General features: G+C 35.7%; 1 pseudogene; it reads left to right on the top strand.

Annotated features, from left to right (window-relative positions):
- Positions 1-16,104: 16,104 nt before the first annotated feature.
- On the top strand, positions 16,105-17,042 carry LOC123936588 (annotated as a pseudogene).
- Positions 17,043-20,272: the final 3,230 nt, after the last annotated feature.

Raw genomic sequence — 20,272 nt, 5'->3', positions numbered from 1 at the left:
CCCATCCATGTGTCTTTAGCTTCCAGGTGTTTGAGTTCCTTCTGAACTTTTCCTTGTGATTGAGCTCCAGGTTCAAAGCATTGACAATCCATCTATTACTGAGCGAGGTCTATTAAGATCTCCTACTATCAATGTATTCATATAAATATGACTCTTTATCTTGATTAATAGTTTTCTTATGTAATTGGGTGCTCCCATATTTGGGGCGTAGATAGTTATAATTGTTAGATCATCTGGGTGGATAGTCCCTTTAAGAATGATGTAGTGTCCTTCTGTATCTCTGTCTACAGTCTTTAGATTAAAATATAATTTATCTGATATGAGAATCGTTACCCTGGCCTTCTTTTGAGGCCCATTGCCATGAAAGATGCTTCTCCATCCCTTCACTTTCAGTCTGTGTGTATCCTTAGGTTCAAAATGGGTCTCTTGTATACATCGTATGGATGGATCCTGTCGTTTCATCCAATCTCCAACTCTGTGTCATTTTATGGGGCATTTAGGCCATTCACATTGAGAGTGATTATTGATAGATACGTTTTGATTGACATCGTGTTACCTTTGAAGTCTTTCTGTTCATCAGTTGTCTCTATATTTCTGTTCAATGATATTCTTTGGATTTTTTCTCATTTATAGAACCCCCCTTAATATTTCCTGCAGTGTTGGCTTGGTGGTTGCATAGTCTTTTAAGCATTGCTGGTCTTGGAAACTCTTTATCTCTCCATCCATTTTGAATGTCAGTCTTGCTGGATAAAGTATTCTTGGCTGCATGTTCTTCTCATTTAGTACTCTGAATATATTTTGCCAGCCCTTCCTGGCTTGCCCAGTCTCTGTGGACAGGTCTGACTCTATTCTAATGGGCTTTCCTCTGTATGTAAGGAGCTTCTTTGTCCTAGCTGCTTTTAAGAGGGTCTGTCTAGAAGCATAATTCTTCATTCTAACTCTCAGGTGTCTTGATGACTTTCGAGAATCTAAAATCTTGGGGGGAAACTACTCTGCCTCTAGTACATGAATGTTGTTTCCATTCCAATCTGTTACCTCTGGTGCCTTCCTCCCCCTTTTGTTTATCTTCCATTATCAGTCCGATGTTCCCACTCTGCTTTACCTGCCATTGGTGTCTTTTGCTCCTGTAGAGATCCAGATATATATATTTCTGATCTCAGGCTGATTTCATGGGTGATCAGAGTTCTTTGGTAGGTAATCAGCTCACTTTAGGGTACAGGTTGAAAAGGCGCCTCCTCCTACTTCCCTGCCTTCTTGACTCCCCCTGTTCTTTCATTTTTTAACCTTCTTATCATTATAGCTAGATGTATGTTACAACATATTACATAATCACTTATTAACTTAATTTTTTTTCATACATATACCTGTTTCTTTTTCTTTTTCTTTCTGTTTTTTAATATACATATAGATATAAGCTTCAAGGTAATCCTTTCCCCTATTCAATACTACTGCTATATATAAACCAATTTTATTTTCCCTTTATCTCTAGAGATTTGATATCAAGTTACACCAAGGAGGAACTGAAATAACCTTCTGTGTCCACATCGAGGATATATAACCACCTTCCCATCTTAATTTGTGTCAGTGTTTCTATGTATTTGTTTCTGCTTTTGTACTATGTAAATCTTATTCTTGAAGTTCATCTTGGCTGGGTTTATCTTTTTGACTTTTTTTCCCTTCTCTTTTAGTTTTTTTTTTTAAGATTTTATTTATTTATCTGACACAGAGAGAGAGAGATCACAAGCAGGCAGAGAGGCAGGCAGAGAGAGAGGAGGAAGTAGGGTCTCTGCTAAGCAGAGAGCCCAATGCGGGGCTCAATCCCAGAACCCCGGGATCATGACCTGAGCCGAAGGCAGAGGCTTTAACCCACTGAGCCACCCAGGCGCCCCTCCCTTCTCTTTTAGTTTTGTCAGTCTTTTTGTTCATTTTTGTATATGTACTTTATACATCTTACTGTTTTTTTTAAGCTTTTATTTATTTATTTTACAGGGATCTCAAGTTTGCAGAGAGACAGGCAGAGAGAGAGGAGGAAGCAAGATCCCTGCTGAGCAGAGAACCTAATGTGTGGCTTTATCCCAGGACCCTGGGGTCATGATCTGAGCCGAAGGCAGAGGCTTTAACACACTGAGCGAGTCAGGTGCCCTATAAATCTTACTGTTGGGCTCATTTTGGCTGTTTTCTTCCCCCCCCTTTCTCTCTCTCTTTCTCTCTCTTTTGGTGTTGGCTTCCAATTGCTCTGAAACTTTCCAGGGGGCACCTTGACTCTATCGTGCTTGGTATATGCAGATATACATCCCCTCAATAACCTCTCATCAAAATGACTAGGAGAAAGAACACCCAATGAGGAAAAATTCAGACTGTGTCCTCTCTCACAGAACTACTGGATATGGACATAAACAGTATGTCAGAGAGGGAATTCAGGGTAACAAATATCCAAGCAATGGCTAGGTTGGAGAAAACCATTAGTGACAACATAGAATCTTGAAAGGCAGAAGTGACAGCCAAACTGGTAGATGTTAAAAATGCTATCAATGAGATGAAATCTAATATAATTACTATAATAGCTAGGATAACAAAGGCAGAAGATATAATTAGTGATCTTGGGGACAAAATGATAGAAGAAAAGAATCAGGAGGAGGAATGGAACAAACAGTTTAGAAGCCATGAAAAGAGAATTAGGGAAATAGTTGTTGCCATGAAATATTCCAGTATCAAAATTACTGAGATCCCTAAGGGGATGGAGAAATAAAGAAGACTGGAAGATATAGTTGACCAAATACTGGATGGAAATTTCCTCAGTATGGAGAATGTAACAAGTATTCATGGCAGAGAGGACACCCCCCCCCCCAGATCAAGGAGTGTAGAAAGACATCCAGAAACTAGATTGTGAAATTCACAAATCATAATTTCTGGCAAGAGGTCTTTTTTTTTAAGATTTTATTTATTTATTTGACAGACAGAGGCCACAAGTAGGCAGAGAGCAGGTTGAGAGAGAGGAGGAAGCAGGCTCCCTGCTGAGCAGAGGCCTGATATGGGGCTCAATCCCAGTACCCTGAGATCATGACCTGAGCTGAAGGCAGAGGCTTTAACCCACTGAGCCACCCAGGCGCTCCTTCTGGCAAGAGGGCTTAAGGGCAGCCAAGGGGAAGATATTCCTTACTTACAGAGGAAGGGCCATCAGAATAACATCAATTCTGTGTACAGAAACCTGCAAGACAGAAAGGGCTGGCAAGACATATTCAGGGCACTAAAAGAGAAGAACATTCATACAAGAATGCTTTATCCAGCAAGGCTGACATTCAAAATGGATCGAGAGATAAAGAGCTTATAAGATCAGCAAGGTTTAAAACAGTATGTGACCTCCAAGCTGGCACTATAAGAAATATTAAGGGGGATTATATAAAAGAAGAACCCAAGAGTGACATAGCACAGAAATTTATAGAAACAGTCTGTAAAAACATGGACTTCACAGGCAACATGATGTCAATAAAAACTTCTCTTTCAATAATAACTCTCAATATGAATGGCCTAAATATTCCCATAAAATGGCACAGGGTTGCAGACTGGATAAAATGACAGCACCCATTCCAATGCTGTCTACAAAAGGTGCATTTGGAACCTAAAGATACATCCAGATGAAAGTTAAGGGATGGAGAAGCATCTTTCATGCCAATGGCCCTCAAAAGAAGGCTGAGATGGTGATTCTCATATCAGATAAATTAGATTTTTAAGCTAAAGGCTGAGATCAGAGACACATAATACTGCATCATTCTTAAATGGTCTATCCACCAAAAAGATCTAACAATTATAAATATTTATGCCTCCGATATGGGAGCAGCCAAATACATAAGCCAACTGTAAATCAAACTAAAGATTCATATCAATATGAATACATTGAGAGTAGGTGATCATAACATGACACTCTCATCAATAGAGAGATCATCCAAGCAGAAAATCAACAAAGAAACAATAGCTTTGAATGAAAAACTGGACTCAATGGACCTCACATATACAGAACATTCTACCCTAAAACAAGAGAATACTGATTCTTCTTGAGCACACAAGGAACTTTCTGCAGAATAGACCACATAGCAGGTCAAAAATCAGGGCTCAACTGATACCAATAGATTGAGATTATTTCCTGCATATTATCAGACCACAATACTTTTTTTTTATTTCTTTTCAGGGTAACAGTATTCATTGTTTTTGCACCACACCCAGTGCTCCACCCAGTCCCTAATGCCCACCACCTGGTTCCCCCAACCTCCCACCCTCCACCCCTTCAAAACCCTCAGGTTGCTTTTCAGAGTCCATAGTCTCTCATGGTTCACCTCCCTTTCCAATTTCCCTCCCTCCCTTCTCTCCATCTCCACATGTCCTCCGTGTTATTTGTTATGCTCCACAAATAAGTGAAACCATATGATAATTGACTTTCTCTCTGCTTGACTTGTTTTACTCAGCATAATCTCTTCCAGTCCCATCCATGTTTCTACCAAAGTTGGGTATTCATCCCAGACCACAATACTTTGAAATTGAAACTTAGTCACAACAAAAGAATATTTAGATAAACCAGGAAATCCAAGAAAAAATAAACAACTAATGGAAACCAAAGAAAATGAAGACACATCATTCCAAAACCTATGGGATACGACAAAGGCAGTCCTAAGGGGGAGATACATAGTCATCCAGACCTCACTCAAAAATTTTAAAATATCCCAAATACATTGCCTCTCTAAATAACTTAAAGAACTGCAAAATCAAGAATAAATTAAGCCAACCCCATGCACTAGAAGGGAAATAATTAAGATTAGAGTTGAGATCAAGGAGTTAGAACTAGAGATAAAGTAGAATCTAGAGATACAGTAGAAAACTAGCAGATGGTTCCTTGAGAGACTTAATAAGATCAATAAACCACTGGCCAAACAAATCCAAAAGAAAAGAGAGAGGTCCCAAATTAAAAAAAAAAAATCATGAATTAAATGAGAGAGATCATGACTAACACCAATGAAATACAAAGAATTTTCTGAAAGTATTGTCAACAGTTATATGCTAATAAGTTAAGCAACCTAAAAGATATAGATGCATTGCTGGAAACCTAGAAACTTCCAAGACTGAAACAGGAAGAAATTGACAATCTAAATAGACAAATGTCTAGTAACAAGACTGAAGCAGTGATCAAAAGCCTCCCAAAAAACAAGAGCCCACAACCTGACAGATTTCCTGGGGAATTCTACCAAAGATTCAAAGAAGAAATACTACCTATTCTTCTCAAGCTGTTTCAAAAAACAGAAACAGAAGAAAAACTTCCAGACACATTCTATTAAGCCGGCATTACCTTGATCCCCAAACCAGGAAAAGACCCCATCAGAAAGGAGAATTTCAGACCAATATCCCTGAGGAATATAGATGCCAAGATTGTAAACAAAATTCTAGCAAATAGGATCCAACAGCACATTAAAAGGATTATCAACCATGACCAGGTAGGATTTATCCCTGGGATGGGATAGTTCAATATTTGGAAATCAATGTGATAAAACAAATCAAAAAGAGAAGAGAGAAGAACCACATGGCCCTCTCAGTTGATGAATAAAAATCTTTGGACAAAATACAGCATATGTTCTTGCTTAAAACTCTTCAAAGTATAGGGATAAAGGGAACATTCCTCAACTTAATAAAATCCATCTATGAAAAACCCAAAGTGAATATCCTCAGTGGGGAGAAGCTGACAGCCTTCCCTTTGAGATAAAGATCACAAGGATGCTCACTTTTGTCAATGTTGTTCAACATAGTACTAGAAGTCCTAGCAACAGCAATCAGACATCAAAAAGAAATAAAAATATTCAAATTGGCAAAGAAGGAGTCAAACTCTCTCTCTATGCTGATGACATGATATTTTATGTGGAAAACATAAAGTTTCCACCCCAAACTACTAGAACTCATACAGCAATTCAGTAATATGGCAGGATTGCATTATTATACACTAACAATGAAAATATAGAAAAGGAAATTACAGAATCAATTCCATTTACTATAGCAAGAAGAACAATAAGATACCTTGGAATAAACCTAACCAAAGAGGCCAAAGATCTGTACTCAAGGGTCTACAGAATGCTCATGAAAAAAATTTGAAAAAAGCACAAAGAAGGAAGACCATTCCATGTTCATGGATTGGAAGAATAAACATGGTTAAAATGTCTAAGTTCCCAGAGAAATCTATACTTTCAATGCCATTCAGATCAAAATTACACCAGCATTTTTCAAAGAGGTGGAACAAACAATCCTAAATTTGTTTGTAATTAGAACAGACCCTGAATTGCTAAGGAAATGTTAAAAAATAAAAAATAAAAAACTGGGGCATAACTTTGCCTGATTTCAAGGTTTACTACAAGGCTGTGATCACCAAGACTGCATGGTACTGTCACAAAAATAGTCACATAGACCAGTGGAACTGAGTAGAAAGCCCAGATATGGACCCTCAACTCTATGGTCAAATAATATTTGAACAAGCAGGAAAAAATATACAGTGGAAAAAAGTCTCTTCAATAAATGGTGCTGGTAAAATTGGACAGATATTTATAGAAGAATGAAACTTGACAATTCTCTTACACAATATATAAAGATAAACTAGAAATTGATAAAAGACCATACATGAGACAGGAATCCATCAGAATCCTAGAGGAGAACATAGGCAGTAACCTCTTTGACATTGGCCTCAGCAACTTCTTTCAAAATATGTCTCCAAAGACAAAAGAAACAAAAGCAAGAATGATCTTTTGGGACTTCATCAAGATCAAAAGCTTCTGCACAGCAAAGGAAACAGTCAACAAAACAAAGAGGTAATTCAAGGAATGGGAGAAAATATTCACAAATGACAATACAGACAAAAGGCTGATGTCAAAGATCTATAAAGAACTCCTTAAACGCAACACACAAAAAACCATAATCACTTCAAAAATGGGCAGAAGATATGAACAGACACTTCTCCAAAGGAGACACACAACTGGCTAACAGACACATGAAAAAATGTTCATCATCATTTGCCATCAGGGAGATTCAAATCAAAACCACGTTGAGATACTGCCTTACACTACTTAAAATGGCCAAAATTAACAAGACAGGAAATAACATGTGTTGGAAAGGATATGAAGAACAGGGAACCCTCTTACACTGTTGGTGGGAATGCAATTTGGTGCAACCATTTTGGAGAACAGTGTGGAGATTCCTTAAGAAATTAAAAATAGAGCTTCCCTAGGACCCTGCAATTGCACTACTGGGTATTTACCCCAAAGATACAGATGTAGTGAAAGAAAGGGCCATCTTTACCCCAACGTTCATTGCATCAATGGCCACAGTTTTCAAACTGTGGAAAGAGCAAAGATTCCCTTCAATGGATGAACAGATAAAGACATTATGGTCCATATACACTATGGAGTATTTTGCCTCCATCAGAAAGGATGAATACTCAACTTTTATATCAACTTGGGAAGTACTGGAAGAGTTTATGCTAAGTGAAATAAGTCAAGCAGAGAGAGTCAATTATCATATGTTTTTGCTTAGTTGTGGAGCATAAGGAATAACACAGAAGACCTTAGGAGAAGGAGAGAAGTGAGTTGGGAGAAATAGGAGGGGAAATCAAACCATTAGACACTGTGGATTCTGAGAAACAAACTGAAGGTTTTGGAGGGGAGGTGGTGGGAGGTTGGGTAAGCCTGGTGGTGGGTATTATGGAGGGCATGTATTGCATGGAGCACTAGGTGTGGTGCATAAACAATGAATTCTGGAACACTTAAGAAAAATAGATGGAACTTAAAAAAAATCAAATATAAAATACAAATAGAAATAAGTGTAACCAAGGAGATGAAAACTATATATATATATATATATATATATATATATATATATATATATATATATAAAACCAAGTACTGAAAACTATACATCAATGATAGAATTTAGGAGAAGAAACAAATAAATGAGAAATTGTTCATGTTTATGAATTTGAAGAATGATATTATAAAAATGTCCATGTTACCCAAAGCAATACATATAGTGAATGTAATTTCTCTCAGAATCTTAATGAATTATTTTTTACAAAAGTAGAAAAAATGCTAAAATTTGTATGGAGTCACAAAAGACACTGAATAAACAAAGCAATCTTAAGAAGAAGAATAAAACTAAATTTATATTTTCTGATTTCGCAATATATTACAAAACTAGAGTAAATTAAAATTACAGTATGGTGCTGGCAAAAACATAAATAAACAAAGCAACCCAAAATGAACAAACAATCAAGAAGAAAAACAGACATATAGATCAATGAAACAAAATATAGCTCTTAAATATACACAAACACATACAGTCATCTGATCTTTGACTAGAATGTCTACAGTACAAAATGTAGAAATAAAGTATTTTCAATAAATGATATTGAAAAACTAGGAAAGAGTGAAATTAGATCCTTATCTCACATCATCCACAAAAACCAACTCTAAATGTATTAAAATTTTTATTTTATGACCCAAATTTATGAACTCCCTAGAAGAAAACATAACGAAAATGTTCATAACACTTTTCTTGGAAATTATTTCTTGTGTATGACTAAGCAAAATACATACATAAATACAGAAATCAATATGTAAATAATTGCATAAATAATTACATAAATAATAATAGACAAGTAAGATCACTTCAAGTAATGGCTTCTGCACCAAAAAGAAAAAAAAAATCAACAGATTAAAGGGCAAGCTACAGACTGGGAGAAAATATGTTCAGATGATATATCTGATGAGACATTAGTATCCAAATATATAAAATGTTCTTACATTCCATATAAAATTCTCCACGAATAACCCAATTAAAAATAGCCATGGGATGGAATAAACATTTCTCCAAGAAGACATAGTATCAATTATATAAGAGATGCTCAACATCCCTAATCACCAGGGAAATGCAAATCAAACCCACAAGATATCACCTCATCCCCATTAAGGTGGCCAGTATCCAAAATAACAACAGAAAATAATATCTTGGTGAGGAACTGAATAAGTTGAAACCCTTGTACACTGTTAGTTAAGTGTAATGCAAAATGTTGTAGTTTTCACATAAAACATTATGGAAGTTCCTCAAAACAATTTAAAAAAAAAAAGAACTCCCATATGATTACCCATCCCACTTCTGGGTATTTATCCAAAAAACTTGACAGAGAGTCTTGTAGAAAGATATGAACTCTCATAATCATGGGAAGTGGCATTATTCAAGGCAGCTAAGAAATGGAAAGAACCTAAATGTCCCTCAGTCAATGAACAGAAAAATAGAATATGGCATATAAATACATTAGAATTTACTCAGTTTTAAATACTCGGGAAATTCTTTGGTATGACAATGCACATGAAACTGGAGGACATACACTATGTGAAATAAGCCACTAACATAAGAACAAATACTTTTTAATTCCAATTATATTCAGTATCTAAAATTGTCAAACTCATGGAAACAAGTAGCAGAATTTTGGTTGTCAGTGGCTGACAACTATGGGGAAAACAGATGCTCTTCAATAGACACAAAGTTTCAGTTACATAAGGTGAATTAGGTATCTGTTATGCAACAGTGTGTCTAAAGTTCACAATACTGTATTTTGCAGTTAGAAATTTGTTGAGGATGCCTGGGTGGCTCAGTGGGTTAAAGCTTCTGCCTTTGGCTCGGGTCATGTTCTAAGGGTCCTGGGATCCAGCCAGCATCTACCTCTCTGCTCAGCGGGGAGCCTGCTTCCCTTCCTCTTTCTCTGCCTACTTGGTATCTTTGTCAGATAAATAAATAAAATCTTTAAAAAAAGAAATTTCTTGAAAGCATAGATCTTAGTTATATATTCTTACTATAATAAAAGAGACTTTCTTAAGAGGGTGAAAAGACAGTTACAGACTGGGAGACAATATGTGTAAACTACCTATCTGACCATGGACTATATGAAAGCATATAACAGACATTTAATTCAATAGTAATAATGTAATTAGAAAATAAACAAAAAACATAAGCAGGCATTTTAATGAAAAAGAACTCATTGCATGGAGCCCTGGGTGTTATGTATAAATCATGAATCTTGGAGCACTCCATCAAAAACTAATGATGGACTGTATGGTGACTAACAGAACAACAACAACAAAATATACATATATGACAAGCAAACACAGGAAAACATGTTTAACATCCTTAGCCAGTACAGAAATGCAAATTAAAATCACAAGGTATTGTGTACACTGTACACCTATCAGAAGGACTAATAGAAACAATAGTTACAACAAAAGCTGGAGAGGTTGCAGAGAATTCACGTATCTCATACATTGGTTTAGGGAATGTAAGATGATAACAGCCATTCTGGAAATATTCTCTCACAATTTCACTATTCTGGATATATCATTTCATAATTGCACTCCTGAGCACATATCCTAGAGAATAAGTACTTATGTACACACACACACTCACACACACACAAGAAAAACAAACAAACAATCAAAACCCAAAAAACAAAATCTATATATACTTACAGTGAATTTAGTCATAATGGCCAAAACTAGAGATAAACTAAGTATCCTTCAATAGTTGAATAGTTAAAAAAAAAAAGTGTAATACAACCCCAGCATGAAATATTACTTAGCAATAAAAATAATGAGTGATATATTGCACAACTTTCATATATCTCATATATGTTCAGAAATTATACTGAAAGAAGCAAGATAAATATCAAAGGGTCAACATAATGTATTAACCAAGGTATATAACATTATCAAAATAAAACTATAGAAATGGAGAGCACATTGGTGGGTCAGGGGATAAGAAAGATTATAAGAAGTAAGATCATTGTTACTATAAATAAATAGTACAAGGGATCACTGTGATGGAATCATTCTGCATCTTGCCGGTTTTAGTGGTGACACAGATTCACACATGTGAGAAAATTGCATATTAAAAAATGGGTGAAATTTGAATAAGGTCAGCAGTTCACACCAATTCCTGACTGTAATTGGAAGAAATTGTGTAAAGCATAGAAGGGATCATTCTATGCTATTTCTCATAACTGCATGTAAATCTACATGTTAAAATTTAAAGTTAAAAAAGGTAATTGAGAGCTACATGTATTACTTGTGATGTTTTCAGGAGAGGGAGAGTCAAAATTTGATAGATTTTTTTCCAAAAAAAAAAAATGTGGCTGATATTGACATAAATTAATGAAAATATAAGAAGGAAAGAAGAAAAACAAAAAAAAAAAAGGAGAAAGGGAGAGAGGGAGGAAGGGAAAACAAAACAAAACAAATTCCTGTTTAGGATAATTCCAAATAATTTATGTAGATACTCCACGCATCATGAAGGTTAAGATTAACCTTCCTCCTACCTTGAGTGTAAGCTGCACTCATTGTCTTGCTTCCAAAAAGCAGGGCATATAAAAAGGGAGGGGGGAATAACTTTACCCTAGAGAAATCTGGCAAACACTACCTCAGCCAAGTGGTCAGGATTAACATCATCAGAGATAAGTCATGTAGCTATTATGTACCTCTACAAGACTTGAAAATAAAGGCACTTCACCTCTGAAATCTTCTTCCCCCAAACCTATAACCTTAGTCTAATGAGGGGAAAAAAATCAGACAAAAACAGTTTGGAGGATATTCTACAATATACCTATTAGTGCTCCTCAAAATTGCCAAGGTCATTGAAAACAAAGCCTGAATGTCTTTCACAGCCCGGAAGGGTCTAAGGAGATGTGCCGGCCAATGTGATCTTTCAAAAAGCAGTCTGAAAGAAGAGAAGGACATTAGGCAAAATGAGTGAAATCTGAATAAAAGATAGAATTTAGTTAATGTACAGATATTGGTTTCTTAGTTTTATGAAAGAACCAATGTTCATTCCATAATAATGTATGATGTTAGCAATAGAGAAAAATGAATGAAGGATTTATGGAAATTTTGTAAATTTGTCAACTGCTCCATGAATCTGGAACTGTTCAAAAACTACATTTGTTTTAAAATATTACTAACATTTAAAAAAATATCTAGTCTGATGAACCAGTTTGTTATTCTTTTGAATTAGGTATCTATTTGGATGCACACATAAGGGGAAAACTTAATAAAATTGAGGCTTACAGGATCTGATGGCCAAAAGTACATGATTGTAGCTCAAATGTGACCATTATTAGCAACAGCAAAAGAGACTGTAGAGTGAAGAAAGAGAGAATGATGTTGTGAAATAGAAATAAATTATCTCCAAATGCAAAATATCTTCACTTTTCTTTTAATTCTTCAAGGCCCTTGCTGAGTCTGGGTTCAGTTATGTGGCCAGTTAAACTGGTATCTCATTCTAATACCAGTAGTTTGTTTCACACTGTCTGTGTTAATTTCAGCAGCCTCTTCCCTGGGAGTGCAGTGGTTTACTGCCTATATCATATTCCCTGCCCCTATACTTCTTGTACATCTAGACATTCCTCTAAGTTACAACACCATTTCCAGAACAAATACAGATGACTATTTTCCCCATAAAAGCCATGTCAGTCCATTTGCCTTGACATTATATACAGCTATTTATGCTACGATTTCCATCATTCCTTATTTTCATTTATTCCTACTTGTCTTTTAAGATCCAATTCAGATGTTACTAGTCCCATGTTACCATTTGGCCTCCCACCAATCTTTCATCTAGAAAAATGAATCCCTTTGTCTGTTAGTTACTGTAGTAATATCTACCTACTATTATCTCAGTACCTATCTTCCACACCATAATCTCTTTCTTCATAAATCAGTTCCCTTACTTTAAAAAGCTTCAGCGAATTTATTTTTTTTCCATTTTGAATTCCCAGCATATAATATAGTGTTTGTTGGTTTTAGTGAAATTTAATTTAATTGGTAGTGTTAAGTCAGTGCCTATGAAGAATAAGTTAATCTACCAGGAATAAGAAACAAAAGGAACACTATGGCAAAACCCCAGGAGTTAGAAAGTGTGAAAAAATCAGTAACAGGACGATGTAGATAATAAGCCAAAAGAGATATGTCAAAATTACCTAGGAAAAACATGTTGATATATACTGTAGACATAAAAGAGCATTTTATTGGGGAGATTAAACTTACATTTGTCCTTAAAGAAGAGGGAAAATTTAGCTAAAAAGATAAAGTAAAAGGGATAAGTGTGGACATGGGATATTGGCATAGAGTATGAATTCTGGGAATACAAAGGAAGGGCAAATAGAGACTTTAGAATAACTTGCTTAGTGATTCAATGAGGTTAATGACTGAAAGGCAAAGAAAACCTTAAATTGGACCTCTGGGAAAATGATAGTGGTGCTGACCAAAAAAAAAAAAAAAATCAGAGCATGCACTAGTAGATAGTTTTGAAAAACCCTGATTATATTTGATGGGCCTCCAATGAAGCAATCTAGTCTGACCAGGCATTCCATACTAAACCCCATGACATTGGGGAATTAGGAAGATCTCAGCCCTGCTCACAACTGGACAGGCTGAGGAAAAACAGCCTATCAAGACCTACTCAGTCACCTGTTTCGGTTTTTTCTTACTGAAATTATTTATGTTTTCATTAACAGTATATTCAGCACTAATTGGCAGCAGGAATTTTGAGTATTTTATACTTTCTAAGAGATTTCATTGACAGAAAAGAAATTACAAGGTAAGCATCTTGGTAAAGGAAGTAACCCAGTTTTCCCAGATTGTGAAATTCTGTTTATGCTAACTATATAATTATTTTTCAATAGTACTTGTAATGTTCAATCTTGGTAAATATATAATTTACCCAGGAGTAGGACAGTGTTGTTTGACTGTGACCTAGTTCTTCCCGTATATCATTTATCAAGTAGACATAATTATGTTAAAACTCTTCTCTATATTCCAACAAAATCAAATGCTGGGAAATGCTTTGAAGCCCATAAGTGATCATAAGTCAAAATAAACATACCTTTTGGTAGAAAAATGATTGTTAAAAGAATCTAGTTTGGTACAGGCACAAAATCCAGTGTTCAAAGTCTGGATTCCAGCCCTAAGCTGATAATGTATTTTGCTCATATTTTCACTGAAAGCAACATGCTAGATCTTTTTTTTTTAATTGCAAAAAATATATTTTGGAAGAACTCACTACGTAAGGTGACAGGATTCCAAAATCAAATTTCATGAAAATGTACATCACCACTTCTTTGTACAATAAGTGAGAAAAATCTGCAATATAGAAGAATAGAGGAAAAGAAATATGGAGGGCCATGGAGAAAGGGGTGGGGGGCCAACCACATCTGTAAGAGCAAACCTGGAAGTCAAGCAGATGCTAGATCTAAAGAGAAATTGTGGAGCTCAACAAAGACACTCCCTTCCATCATAAATCTTATGGTTTAAGGAGTGAGACATATGAAACCATATAGTCACACAAATGATGAAATCTAGGTTTCAATCCAGGCTGTGATGAATAGAATTTGGAAGAAAAGTTTATAATAGAACCTAGCCAGCCTAGGTATACCCCAAACCCTCAGAAAACTGCACTTGATCTGGAAAACGGACATCATGTAACATAGAACTTAAATAACAGGACCCTGCTTTGCTTTTATGGAAAGTTAGAAAATTTTCAAGGATCTGGGCATTCTGAAATCTGTTTCTCAACTTCTTATGACTCTACTTCAGACATACACAACCCACTGACTACACCAAGACTCACATGAAGGCAGGAGAGAGTAAGATGCAATCTGGCTAATTTTGCCATTATTAATATTATCATTATTATTAATAATAATAATCTTAAACTACCTCCACATCTAAAAGAAGCCTAACTCATCAAGTCAATTAAACACGCAATGACAGAAGGCCCTTTACTCAAGCCTTTTGTCTCTGGACATTCTAGTATGTGATCACATTGGTATATGATCTCTTGGTTTGAAGATGATCCACATAAAATGCTCTAGTAAAGGATGGATATGTTAAGATAGATGGCTATCTATCTTTCTAAGCATTTCTAAGCATTTTATAACTATCAGAGTAGAAGATTAAATATAAATAGGATAGTCTAAAAAGGAAAAAAAAATACATAGTAAATTTGAGGGAAAGGAATCCTAAGGACTTTCCCTGTATCCATCAATGGCATAATAGCTGTAGCTAATAGTTAAGAATAGTAAGAACTCTAACAACAAGAACCCTACAAGATCACATAGAAAGGAAACTCACTCCTTCATTGATAATCTGAATTTACTATAGATCACGTAAATACACTAAGTGTTTTCCCTGGATAGAAAACAAGGTTAATTAGATTAAAAGCTGAAATGATCATAAATGTGTATAACAACAAATTACAGCCATAATAGTTAATTTTCCCCTTAAATTATAATGTTCAGAGCCAAAAGAATTAAGTAGAGTGTTTTGAAATTATAAAAATAAATTTTCTGTAAATTAAATTAGCATTTTTTCATAGCCAAATAAAGTCTCTAATATCTGACTTGGAAATAATTGTAATATTTATATTACTAATGAAATCACTAAAAGGATGAGAATGGAATAACATGATTTTTCAAAATAGTGAAAAAATTGGATAATGTGCAGTTTGAAATTGTGACTTACCAACTCTGTCATATTTTAAAATTGTAAAAACAACAAAAACTACAACTGTCCAGTTTATTTTAACATATGAAAATACCTCTAGTACATGAAATTAATGATATTCATTTTAATATGTATACTCTCGGACACCTGGGTGGCTCAATGGGTTAAGCTTCTGCATTCGGCTCAAGGTCCTGGGATCGAGCCCCGCATCAGGCTCTCTGCTCAGCGGGGAGCCTGCTTCCCCCTCTGTCTCTGCCTGTCTCTCTGCCTACTTGTGATCTGTCTCTCTGTCAAATAAATAAAAAAAATCTTAAAATACACACACACACACACACACACACACACACACACAAACACGTTTCTAAAAGTACATTAAATCATGGATAAGAAATATAGAAAAAATAGTAAAAACTGATTCAAGTGACCATGGAGGAGTATTTTTGTATTTGCCATTGTTCTTAAACTTTAATAAGAAACTGCTTCATTTCTACAATTTTTTAATAAATCTCTTATATGTCTGTTATCATTACAGAGAGTCATGAAGAGTGGGAATGAGACAGAAACCACAGATTTCATTCTCCTGGGTTTCTTCCCTGAATTTAAATACATCACAGCTATGGTCTCCATCATTCTCCTGATATACACGGCTGCCTTCACTGGCAACACTCTTCTGATCCTCCTCATTTGGTTTATTTCCATCTCCACACCCCCATGTACTTCCTTCTCAGTCAGCTCTCCTTAATGGATTTGACTTTGACCTCTAGCATTGTCCCCAAAATGGCATTCAACTTCTTCTCTGGATGGCAGAGCATATCATTCCTGGCTTGTGGGACTCAAATATTCTTCTCCCTGATGGTGGCCATTGCAGAATGCATCCTTATAACTCTCATGTGCTTTGATCGTTATGTGGCTATATGCGATCCTCTTCGATACCCAGTCATCATCAACCCTAAGGTTTGCTTGCAGATGATTGCCATGTCTTGGGCTGGAGGGGCACTTACTTCCCTGGGACACACTGCTTTTACCTTGCATTTTAACATCTGCAGCCCCAGAGAGATTCCCCACTTCTTCTGAGAAGTCATGGCGGTGCTTAGGATCGTCTGTGAGGATATCTCAGCCTATGAAAAGGCAGTGGTGATAACAAGCATCCTTGTTCTGCTGCTGCCCTTGTCTCTCATCTTGTCTTCCTATGTTCTCATCTTCCTTGCAGTACTCCGAATGAACTCCCCAGAAGGCAGGAACAAAGCTCTGGCCACCTGCTCCTCTCATCTCTGTGTGGTGGGTCTCTATTCTGGTCCAGGCATGTGCATCTACATGAGACCCGGTTCTGCCAAGACTCCAAGGTTGAGTCAGGGTCTCTTTCTGTTTGGAACTGTCCTCACTCTACTCCTAAACTCACTTGCCTACAGTCTTAGGAACAAGGAAGTTCTAAGTGCTCTGAAAAAGTTACTAGGGAGGTGTCAGTCCTTCAGGTAAATGGCAGAAATCTCACTGTCACCCATAGGCAAAATAGAGATACACCAGCAAAGGGACATTTTGTCAGTTGATTCATCATCATCATCATCATTATCCCTTCAAGATCCTGAAAAATTCAACTCACTTTACTGAGTTTATCTGCAGGGGAAAAAAATGTTTATCCTTTCCTTTCTCCATCTTAAAATTTCTTTCTGATTGTCCTACATTATGTGTTGATGCAGGACAAGGAACTGTGTACATCAATTCTCTTTATGATTCATGCTTGATGGTAATGTACACTTTAGTATTTCCAAGTTTCATGTTGATACCATAAAAAAAGATCAGTGTCTGTATCCCTAAAATGAAAAATAAAAAAATTGACAAGCACATAGATACCTCAGAATAATTCCCTGATAAAATTAATTAATGGGCATGATGATAAATCATCAGGAATCAGATAAATTTACAGTATTGCTTTGCTCCATATATCTAACAGGACTATTAATTCCTCTTACTCTTGTAAAAATAGTCTTCACTCTATGTCAGTGCTTCCAAAGAGTGGATTTCTGATCACTGGTGTTAAAATAATTTGCTGACTTCACAAAATATAGCGCTTTTGTTCTCATCTCAGATTAGCAGAATTAGAATCTGTTAAATTGGGCTCAGGGATCTGACCAGGAGACTGATTAGTGATTGTCATGCTTACCAAGGGTTGTAAGTCACAGAAGTAATTACTGACCTAATTTTCTAGACATGCTTGCTAGATAATTTCCCAGTCTTAAAGTTTCCAGATCTCTTTATAATGTATATAATATAATGGGTTAAGGTGGCTAGGAAAAACCAGTATTATTTTTAAGATAGTAAAAATAATAAACTTTATGTTTTGAATAATTCATAACTTAAAAATTTTGAAGACACAGTAATGAGAAAGTAAAAATAAATTTAAAAAGACTCAGATTTGTGATATAAAACAATGAATAATTGAAAATATTTATAACGATAAAATTTAAAGCATGAGGCATTATAGATGTTTCCAAAATGTTGATATTCTTCAAAAAACTGAAAATACACTATATAATAGAGAGACTGTGGACTCTGAGAAACAAACTGAGAGTTTGGAAGAGAGGAGGTTGGGAGGTTGGGTGAGCCCTGTGTTGTGTATTTAGGAGGGCACGTATTGCATGGAGCACTGGGTGTGGTGCATAAACAATGAATCTTGGAAAACTGAAAAGATAAAAGAAAAAAAAATGAACATTAGGAACTTATTACACATGCTTCTTTTTTTCTAAAAATGACTGAAATAGGGGTGCCTGGGTGGCTCAGGTGGATAAGTGTCTACCATTGGCTCAGGTCATGATTCCAGTGTCCTGGGAGCCTGCTAATCCTGCTGCTTGCTCTCTCTCTCTCTCTCTCTCTCTCTATATATATATATATATATATATATATCTGTTAAATAAATAAATAAATAAAATCATTTAAAATGACTGAAATAACATAAAACCAGTTTTCTAGTGAATAGAAACATTCAGAAGGAGCACTAACATTCTAACAACTTCTCCTTTAAATATCTCAGAAGCCATTAATTCATAGTGTATTACAGAGATACAAAGCTAAGTTCTGGAAAACTTAAAATCTTTATGTCAAATTCCAACTGTTTCAATAATATTAAACATGGCACCTTCAGAATTCCTAGAGGAATGGCTGACGGAATCCTTGAAACTGAGTCAAAATGTCACTTCACTGAAGAATAAAAATTATCTCTAAGCTATCTGAAATAAGAGCAGTGTGCCATTTAATGCATACTATCATGCAATGTTACCACTCAGTTGGTGGTGTCATAACACTATGGTACTCCAAAAGGAATCCACAGATAAGACTGTGTTTAGAAGATCACACTAGGAAAGAAAGGAGAAATACTCAGTGAGGGAAGATAGTCTGACTTGAAGAGTTTCTGTTGAACAATATGTGTTCATAAAGCATGTTATTTATGTTTGACTGTTTTAACTCCATATGTATGTGTTAAGTGTATGTTATGTATGTTACATGTGTGTTTTAGCTTCATATGTATTAACTTCATATATAACTCATGGAAGTGAACATTTTAACCCTGTGAAATTCATGGTGAATAGATTTCCAGATGGACTGGGAAGGCACTCACCTTGGAATTTACACTGTGTGTTTGTGACCCACTATTATTAGAGGGGCACCATTAAATACTGACTTAATCTTTTTTTATATATATATATTTCCTTTCAGCATAACAGTATTCTTTGTTTTTGCAACACACCCAGTGCTCCATGCAATACATGCCCTCCCTAATACCCATCACTTTGTTCCCCCAACCTCCCACCCCCAACCCCTTCAAGACCCTCAGGTTGTTTTTCAGAGTCCATAGTCTCTCATGGTTCACCTCCCCTTCCAATTTCCCTCAACTCCCTTCTCCTCTCCATCTCCCCATGTCCTCCATGTTATTTGTTATGCTCCACAAATAAGTGAAACCATATGATAATTGACTCTCTCTGCTTGACTTATTTCACTCAGCATAATCTCTTCCAGTTATATTTTAAAGGAAATAATTAAGTACATGATCATTCAGAAGAACAATGATCAATCCTAATTAAACCATGATTCTTTCATTTATTTCCATTTTCATAGTCATGATTTTAAATTGCGTTCTTCTAGTTTAACAGCTCTCCAGCATGCATATATTTTGTTGTAGAATGACCAAAAATGTCTTCTATATATAAATAAAATATGTATTTATTTATTTAAATTCAAATAGCTAAGTAATAGTAGGTACATCATTAGTATTTTTTTAATTTTTATTTATTTTTAAATTTATTTTTATTGTTCCAGAATTCATTGTTTATGTACCACACCCAGTGCTCCATGCAATACATGCCCTCCATAATACCCACAACCAGGCTTACCCAACCTACAAACCCCCAACCCTCCAAAACCCTCAAATTGTTTTTCAGAGTCCACAATCTCTCATGGTTTTCCTTCCCCTCCAATTTCCCAAAACTCCTTTCTACTCTCCATCTCCCCATTTCCTCCATGTTATTTCTTATGCTCCACAAATAAGTGAAACCCAATGATAATTGACTCTCTCTGCTTGACTTATTTCACTCAGCATAATCTCTTCCAGTCCCATCCATGCTGATACAAAAGCTGGGTATTCATCCTTTCTGATGTAGTCATAATACTCCATAGTATATATCAACCAAATCTTCCTTATCCATTCATCTGTT

The sequence above is a fragment of the Meles meles genome, unplaced genomic scaffold (assembly GCF_922984935.1).
Source record: "Meles meles unplaced genomic scaffold, mMelMel3.1 paternal haplotype, whole genome shotgun sequence".
Lineage (NCBI taxonomy): Eukaryota > Metazoa > Chordata > Mammalia > Carnivora > Mustelidae > Meles > Meles meles.
This window is presented reverse-complemented; position numbering and strand designations above follow the sequence as displayed.